Source organism: Triplophysa rosa, linkage group LG14, assembly GCF_024868665.1.
Source record: "Triplophysa rosa linkage group LG14, Trosa_1v2, whole genome shotgun sequence".
NCBI classification, from domain to species: domain Eukaryota; kingdom Metazoa; phylum Chordata; class Actinopteri; order Cypriniformes; family Nemacheilidae; genus Triplophysa; species Triplophysa rosa.
Window position 1 is genome coordinate 1,309,852 of NC_079903.1, and position 9,077 is coordinate 1,318,928.

Genomic DNA, 9,077 nt, shown 5'->3' on the forward strand with positions numbered 1-9,077 from the left:
GTCTGAGTGCATTATATGCTGTAATTTAAACTAAAATATTGTGAAAAAAACAAATATATGTTCTACTAGATGTTCTTGAATTACAAAAATGACCAAACATATGATTGACAGAATATCCATGAATGATAAATTGAATAAATAGTAGAAGAAAGAAGTGTTCAGGACTGTTGTTCTGATCATCCTTAACATTTTGTAAAGACCGTTTGAGCATGCAGGTAAACGTATGATTGCAGTGTGCATTGCAAAAGGATTTGTAAAGATTAAAAAAATATTTAAGAGCTCAGTGTTGAGTTTACAATTGACCTTTCACCAGAGTTTATGTCAGGGTCAGCGGGGGAAGAACCCAAGTGCAGGCAGCAGTTACGGGGTTAATAAAAAACTAGATTTATTTAAACAAACACAAAACAAAGACCCACGATGAGGGGTAAAACAAGGACAGGAATAAATAACAAAACAGAAATGAAATACTTCCCATGTGGGGGAAAAACAAAGGAACAAGGTAACAAAATTTACAGTAATCCAGACGTCAAACTAAATAACAAAGGGACAAGATAAGGCAAGACGGCGAACAAGGTAAGGCATACAATACAGGGTACAGGTGGTGTGAACACGCTATATCACAGTACGAATGAGCACAGGACAAGAGACACAAGGGCATTATATAGGGAGACTAACAAAGGATAATTAACAAGGAACAGGTGTCGGGGATGAAACACTGCTGGAAAGCTAAACGAGGAAACGAGAGGGGCGGGGCCCAAGACGAGACCAGAGAGAACGCATAGTATGTCGTGACGGACAATAATATGTTTCTCTCCAAACAAAACAAGAGGCTCTGCCACAAGACCAAGAAAGACATGACAAGAAAAGACTTTACTTGACTCGCTGTTCGGTGTGAGAGTTATATTAAAGTGGAGAGTAAGCGGACCCGACACATCTTCGTTTTTGTCTCCTCGTTTATTGCACTCCACAAGTGGTGACCCTGACACGAGTTGGATACGGCTGAATTATGTCACACCACGACGGTGAAGAAAATGCTGCTGCTAGCGGCGCGGCTAATGTCGGTGCTACCTGCGCGCCACCGTCAAATTACCGGACTTTTGGCAGAACAACCCACGGCCGTGGTTTCAACACATCGAGGCCCAGTTCCAGCTGAGAGGAATAACACAGGACGTGACAAAATATTTCCACGTGGTAGCGGCTTTAGATGCCTCGACGACAGCCAGGGCTATGGCGCTGTTAGAGGCTCCTCCGGTTGACGGCAAATACGACGCACTCAAAACATTCCTGTTGAAGCTCTTTGAACTGTCGGAGCTGGAGAAAGCAGACCGCCTTTTGTCTCTGAACGGCCTTGGCGACAGCAAGCCGTCCGAGTTAATGGAGAGGATGCTAGCTGTGCTGGGCGCAGCGGATCCCTCATTCCTTTTCACCCACATTTTTCTGCGGCAGCTTCCAGTACCCGTGCACACCGCGCTGGCCAGTTCCCCCCTCCCTTCCTCCAGAGACTACCGGGCACTGGCTGTGGAGGCGGACAGGATTTTCCTAGCCAACCGGCAGCAGTTTGTCCATGCGCTGTTGCCCCCCAGCACACGTTTGCCCCGCTTGGCCCCCCGGAGGACGACCTGGACACTGCAGCTGCCGTGACGGCTCGCCGACAGCGTGAGGACCGGTGGTGTTATTACCATTCCAGGTTTGGGGCCAAGCAGTGTCGTCAGCCTTGCAGTTTTAGAGCCCAGGGAAAAGCCAGGGCCGGCGCTCATTAACAGCTATGGGTGTTGGCCGTGACTGCAAGCTGTTATTCATCACTGACACCTTGTCTGGCCGGCGGCTGCTGGTCGATTCTGGGGCTCAACGCAGCATCCTGCCGGCGATGACTGTGGACACTATGGCTGGCGGGCATGGCCCCCCGATGGACGCCGCCAACGGCACACCCATTCGTACCTATGGCACGAGGTATGTAGAAGTGTGTTTCGGCGGGCGGCGTTTAGGCTGGAATTTCGTAATGGCCGCCGTGTCTACGTCGCTCTTGGGGGCGGATTTCCTCTGCGCTTACAGACTGTTGGTGGATGTTACAAACTGCCGCCTGATCGACGCCCTTTCTTTTGCTTCGTACCCCTGCACGCTTGGAGGGGTGGGGGCGCTTTGTCTGTCGAATACGCTTGCCACCGGGGACCTGTATCAACGCCTGCTGGCTGAGTTCCCTGACATAACCACGCCCACGTTTTCATCGGCAGTGGCTCAGCATGGCGTGGAGCACTACATCACCACGGTTGGCACCCCGGTCTATGCACGAGCCCGGCGCCTCGACTCTGCCAAGCTCGTGATCGCCAGGGAGGAGTTCGCTACCATGGAGCACCTCGGCATAGTGCGCCGCTCTAACAGCCCGTGGGCCTCCCCCCTACACATGGTGACCAAGGCTGATGGTGGTTGGCGGCCCTGTGGTGATTTCCGACACCTGAACAACGCCAACACCCCCGACCGGTACCCGGTGCCGCACATACAGGATTTCTCCGCCCACCTAGCCGGCGCCACCATCTTTTCGAAGGTGGACCTGGTGCGCGGTTACCACCAGGTGCCTGTCCACCCGCAGGATGTCCCCAAGACAGCGGTCATCACACCCTTTGGCCTTTTTGAATTCCTGCGGATGCCTTTCGGCCTCAAGGGTGCAGCGCAGACATTTCAGCGCCTCATGGACTCTGTGCTGAGGGACATGCCCTTCCTATTTGTTTACTTGGATGACATTCTCGTGGCCAGCGCGTCCGCAGATGACCACCTGACGCATCTCCGGCAGCTATTCGGCCGGCTCAACGAGCATGGTCTCATCCTTAACCCGGCTAAGTGTGTGTTTGGCCGGTCGTCCATCACTTTCCTCGGCCACCACGTCACCCCACAGGGGGCCGTGCCCCTCCCGGCAAAGGTGGACACCATCGCCAGTTTCCCACGCCCACGCACTGTGAAGTCCCTGCAGGAGTTCTTGGGTATGGTGAACTTCTACAACCGTTTCCTCCCCCATGCGGCCCACCTCATGCGACCCTTATACGACGCCTTGCGGGGTGGGAGGCCGGCGGACGTGTTGGATTGGGCCCCAGCGATGACGGAGGCTTTTGATGCTGCCAAAACCGCGCTGGCCAACGCTGCTCTGCTGGCGCACCCGTCTCCAACCGCCCCAGTTGCTCTTACTTCGGACGCCTCTGATTACGCCGTGGGGGCGGTGTGTGAACAGTGGGTGGGCGGAGCCTGGCAGCCGCTGGCCTTTTTCAGCAGGCAGCTCCGTGACAACGAGAGGAAATACAGCGCCTTCGACAGGGAGCTCCTGGGTCTTTTCCTTGCCACCTGTCATTTCCGGTTCCTGTTGGAGGGCCGGCGTTTCACGGCTTTTGTGGACCACAAACCGCTGACGTTTGCTATGGCCAAGTCTTCGGAACCATGGTCTGGTCGACAGCAGCGTCAGCTCTCTGCCATCTCCGAGTTTACTACTGACATTCAGCACGTGGCCGGTAAAGACAATTTCGTAGCCGACTGCCTCTCCCGGGCTGTTGCTGGGTCCGTCCACTTGGGCCTCGACTACGCTACTATGGCGGTGGATCAGAACGCGGACGCTGAGGTGCAAGCCTACAGGACAGCCCCCACGGCATTGCTCATGGAGGATGTGATTTTTGACACGGCCAACGCTACGCTCCTCTGTGATGTCTCCACTGGCCAACCGCGCCCTATGGTACCTGCTGGCTGGAGGCGTAAGGTTTTTGACGCCATCCACGGCCTTTCCCACCCGGGGGTGAAGGCCTCTACCAAGCTGGTGGGGGCCAAGTTCGTCTGGCCAGGCCTGCGGAGGGACGTCAGGGCCTGGGCTGCTGCCTGTGTGGCGTGCCAGCGCGCAAAGGTGACTCGTCATACCAAAGCCCCCTTGGCACCCTTCAAAGTGCCAGAGAGACGTTTTGATCATGTGAATGTGGACCTGGTGGGCCCCTTACCCCCCTCCCGTGGTTACACCTACCTCCTCACCATGGTGGACAGGACCACCAGGTGGCCAGAAGTGGTTCCCCTGTCCTCCACTACATCAGCTGAAGTGGCCCGGGCGTTCATTATGGCTTGGGTGGCCCGTTTCGGTACACCGTCTGACCTCTCCTCGGACCGAGGTCCGCAGTTCACATCGGAGCTTTGGACTGCGGTCGCCGAGGTCTTGGGGGTGAAGGTCCACCGTACCACAGCCTATAACCCACAGAGCAATGGACTTTGCGAGCGGTTTCATCGTGACATGAAGGCCGCGCTACGGGCCAGCCTTACGAACTGCGACTGGGCTGACCGCCTCCCATGGGTCATGCTTGGCCTTCGCTCCGCCCCCAAAGAAGATCTGCAAGCCTCATCGGCCGAGTTGGTGTACGGCCAGCCTCTGCGCGTTCCGGGGGAGTTTCTTCCGGATGCCACGGCCCAGTGGTCTGTGGCCTCTCATCGGGCTGTGTCCCGGGACATTGCCGATGCTTTTGTTCCTATTCCCACGACTCACCATGGCCTCCCCCAATCCTACGTGCCCAAGGATTTACCGTCGGCCAAGTATGTTTTCATCCGCCACGATGGCCATCGTACCCCGCTGCGGCCCCCCTACGATGGACCCTTCCGCGTCCTGGTGGGAGGGTCTAAGAACTTTGTTGTGGATATGGGGGGCAGGCCTGAGCGGGTGGCGATAGACCGTCTCAAGCCTGCTCATGTGGATATTGGTAAGCCGTTTCAGCTGGCCCAGCCTCCTCGGCGAGGGCGCCCCCCTGCGGTAGCCTCGGCCCCTGCCCTGCCCCTGGCCCTTCGCCCCTCTCCTGCTAAGCGAAGCCGTTATGGCCGCCTGATCCGCCCCCCTCTCCGTTGACTTTTATATACACTGTAAACGCTGTTCTGTTTTGCAAGTATGCATGGAGACCTATGTTTTATTTGGGGTATATGTTCGGTCTGGCCTGTTTTTAGGGGTGAATTCTGGGGGGGCCTGTGTGGCGAACCACAAGTAATATGAAGGGAGACATTCACCAAGGTACTGTACCTTTAAGGGAGGGAGGAGTTAGTTGTGTTGTTCTTGTTTAAGCTGATGTGTGGGTCTGTTGGTTTTAACTGGACTCTGCTGTTGCGTGCTTGAAGAGTTATATATAATCAGTGGAGAGTATATGCGACCCCGCAATCTTCGTTTTTTGTCTCCTCGTTTTATTGGGCACTCCACAATGACTGTAATTTTACTTGTGTGTTGTGTTTTACATGGTTGACAAGTGGTTAGGTTTAAGGGTAAGGGGTGTGGTATAGGGGTTAGGTGCTCTTAAGAATATATTTGAATCTTTGATCATTAGGGTAGTCAAGGTTGTATGACAAAGAGTACTGACACGTCTATAGGATGCATTATTGCTTTATGTCAAGGTTTGTCAGTAACGAAAGACAACTCAAACATAATGTCATCGTATTGCATTAAATGACACAAATCAGAAACTTATGAAGTAACATGCCATGAATATGATCTTCATTTTGATGAAAATTCATTGACATTATAAAGATGGTCATGGTCATGATTATGAAGGTGTCATGTCATCTTATGACAGTCCCATTCTCATCCTTGAATTAGAAGCTCAGTTACGCTGAATTTACGTATGTGGTAAACGTTTCTCCTTGTTCATCAACACCCCTGAAGAATCAGGAATTCTGCTGGAAGTTGTTATTCACACCAGTATCATGAAATAGAACTCAGAACTGTAATATTTCATAACGTCTACAAGTGATACATTAATACGCAGCCTCCCATAGCTAGCACTTTACAATAACTCTTTAGCATTTCCCAGAAGTCTGAACTCTAAATACTAATTCTTTTGAAGTCATGGTTCTTCATGTTTCAACACCTAATACTAAAGATAAAACACTTTTTAAATTGATTCTAGCTATTGTATATAGGCCTCCAGGGACCACACAGATTTTATTAAAGAATTTGGTGGGTTCTTATCAGAACTAGTACTGGCCGCAGATAGACTCCTTGTCGTTGGTGACTTTAACATCCATGTAGATAACGTTACAGATGCCTTAGGAATGGCTTTCAAAGACACTCTTAACTCCATGGGCGATTAGTCAATCATGTGTCAGGACCCACTCACCTTCGTAATCATACTTTAGATTTAATACTGTCTTACGGTATAAATGTGGACGACGTTAAAATCCTTCAGCAGAGTGAAGACATTTCGGATCATTATCTGGTATTATGTTTGCTTCACTGGCCTACGGCTGCAAATAAAACTCATTGTTCAAATATGGTAGAACAATAACTTCAACTACCAAAGATGCGTTTCTCGATAATCTGCCCGAATTGTCTCAAATCATGAGAAATAACGTTGAAGATCTTGACATTACCACTGAAAATTTTAATTCCACCTTCTCGGTAACGCTAGACAAAGTTGCTCCACTACGTTTAAAGAAGATTAAAAATGGCAGCCCCACACCGTGGTATAATGAACACACTCAGGCTCTAAAGAAAGCGGCCCGAAAAATGGAGCGCAACTTTAAGAAAACTAAATTAGAGGTATTCTGTACAATTTTTCGTACGGTGGCTAAATTTAACAAAAAATAAATCGTCAGTGACTTCTGATCCTGTATATCAGCATAGCAGTGATGAATTTATGAACTACTTCACATATAAAATCCAAGATATTAGAGAAAAAATTATAACAATGCAATCAGAAGTGAAACCCGCTGAACAAACTAACTACAGCGCCCTTAAGGAGAAAATGCAATTATTTTATACCGTAGATCAAGATGAGCTGTCTAAAATTATTAGATCATCTAAATCAACAACATGCATACTAGACCCTATACCTACAAATCTACTGAAAGAGATGCTCCCAGAAATTATAGATCCTCTTCTTGGTATTATTAACTCATCTCTGACATTAGGACATGTGCCTAAAGCATATAAGGTGGCTGTTATAAGGCCCCTTGTCAAAAAAACCCCAACTCGACCCTAGAGAACTAAGGAACTACAGGCCTATATCGAATCTACCTTTCATATCTAAAGTTCTGGAAAAAGTAGTTTCAACTCAATTATGCTCCTTCCTCCAAAGGAATGACATCAATGAAGAATTCCAGTCTGGATTTAGAGCATGTCACAGTACAGAGACTGCTTTGATCAGAGTTACAAATGATCTGCTATTGGCGTCTGACCGAGGTTGTATCTCGTTATTGGTGCTGCTAGACCTTAGTGCTGCATTCGATACCATTGACCACAGCACACTCCTACATAGACTCGAAAATTACTGTCGGCATTAAGGGAATAGCTTTGAAATGGTTTAAATCTTATTTATCCGACCGTTTTCAATTTGTAGCAATAAACAATGAGGTGTCACGCGAAATAGCAAGTCAGTCCGAAAACTGCTATAAGTAACAACCAAGAATACTGCTTTAACTATTGACGGATGTTCCATAAAACCCTCGTCGTCAGCAAAGAATCTTGGCGTTCTATTCGATAGTAATCTGTCATTTGAGAGCCACGTCGCCAACACCTGTAAAATTGCGTTTTTCCATCTTAAGAATATATCTAAACTACGTCATATGCTGTCAATCTCAGATGCAGAGAAGTTAATTCATGCATTCATGACATCAAGACTAGATTACTGTAATGCACTGTTAGGTGGTTGCCCTGCAGGCTTATTACAAAAACTCCAATGGTCCAAAACGCGGCAGCTCGAGTTCTTACACGTACAAAAAAGTATGAACATATTAGCCCGGTTCTGTCAACCTTGCAACTGGTTGACCTATAAAGCATCGCGTTAACTTAAAATCTTGCTTATTACCTATAAAGCCCTACATGGTTTAGCTCCTCAGTACTTGAATGAACTCCTTTTGTATTATAGTCCTTCACGTGCATTACGCTCTCAGGCGTCCTGTCAGTTGGTAATACCTAGAATTTCAAAATCAAGTGCAGGTGGTAGATCCTTCTTCCTATCTAGCGCCTAAACTTTGGAATAGTCTTCCCTGCACTGTCCGGGAGGCAGACACACTCTGTCAGTTTAAATCTAGACTAAAGACGCATCTTTTTAATCTTGCATACACTACTCTTCCATAATATAAATCTTCAGGGTTTAGGCTGCATTAGTTAGATCAACCGGAACCAAAAACACAACTGATGTACTTGTTGCATCAAAGAGTACAGAACAGTACTCTACTCTCAGCCAGTCTTGTCTCATTGTTCCAAGGTTACCACAGCGAGCAGGATGCAGTTCATGGCCTGACCTGATGGTAGAGCGGAGAATGGGAAGTGGGGACCTGACAAGAGCTGAGATGATAGAGCTGGATAAAGAAGGACGCGGTCTCTTGACATGTCTTCACCACAAAATTTCAAATGCTATTAGATTATTAATGATAATCTTAAACTATAATTTATTTTATTATTAAGTTTATTTATTTTATTTAGCCTTGTTGTGCAAGTTCTCTGGAGCTTGTGCAGAGGCAGCAGCTTTTGCCAGAGGGGAACTGGAATCCCCTGGTTGGGCCTGGGTTCTCCTGAGGTTTTTTTTCTCGATTAGAGTTTTGGGTTCCTCGCCACCGTTTGCATACTGTTTTTGCACTATCTGCCTGACCGGGGGGGCTGCTTTAGAATTTTAAAGTTTTACTTAATTAATATTGCATATAGGAATTTATTATCTGTTATATTTGACCTGTGCTTCTCTCTCCTTTATCCTAAATGTGTGCTCTCACTGAGCGTGTGTGTGTGTGCGTACTTGTCTGTGTACGTACGTGTGTGTGTGTGTGTTGTGTGTGTGTGCGTGCGCATCCGTGTGTGTGTGTGTCTCTGTGTCTGTGTGTGTTGGTGCGTGTGCGTGTTTTGTGTGTGGAGTGTTTTGTGTGTGGGTGTGTCTGTCTTCTGTGTTTCAACCTTTTCTTGTTTTTGCAGGTACAACTTTGATTGTTTTGCTTGTAGTCAATGTGTCTCATGTGCAGCTGCTTTGTAACAATGAAAATTGTAAAAGCGCTATATAAATAAAGTTGAATTGAGTTGAGTAAAGTTAATCTACTGACTCACCTGTGGCAAAAAATGGCATATATCTGCATTATGATTGGTCAGATTGCCC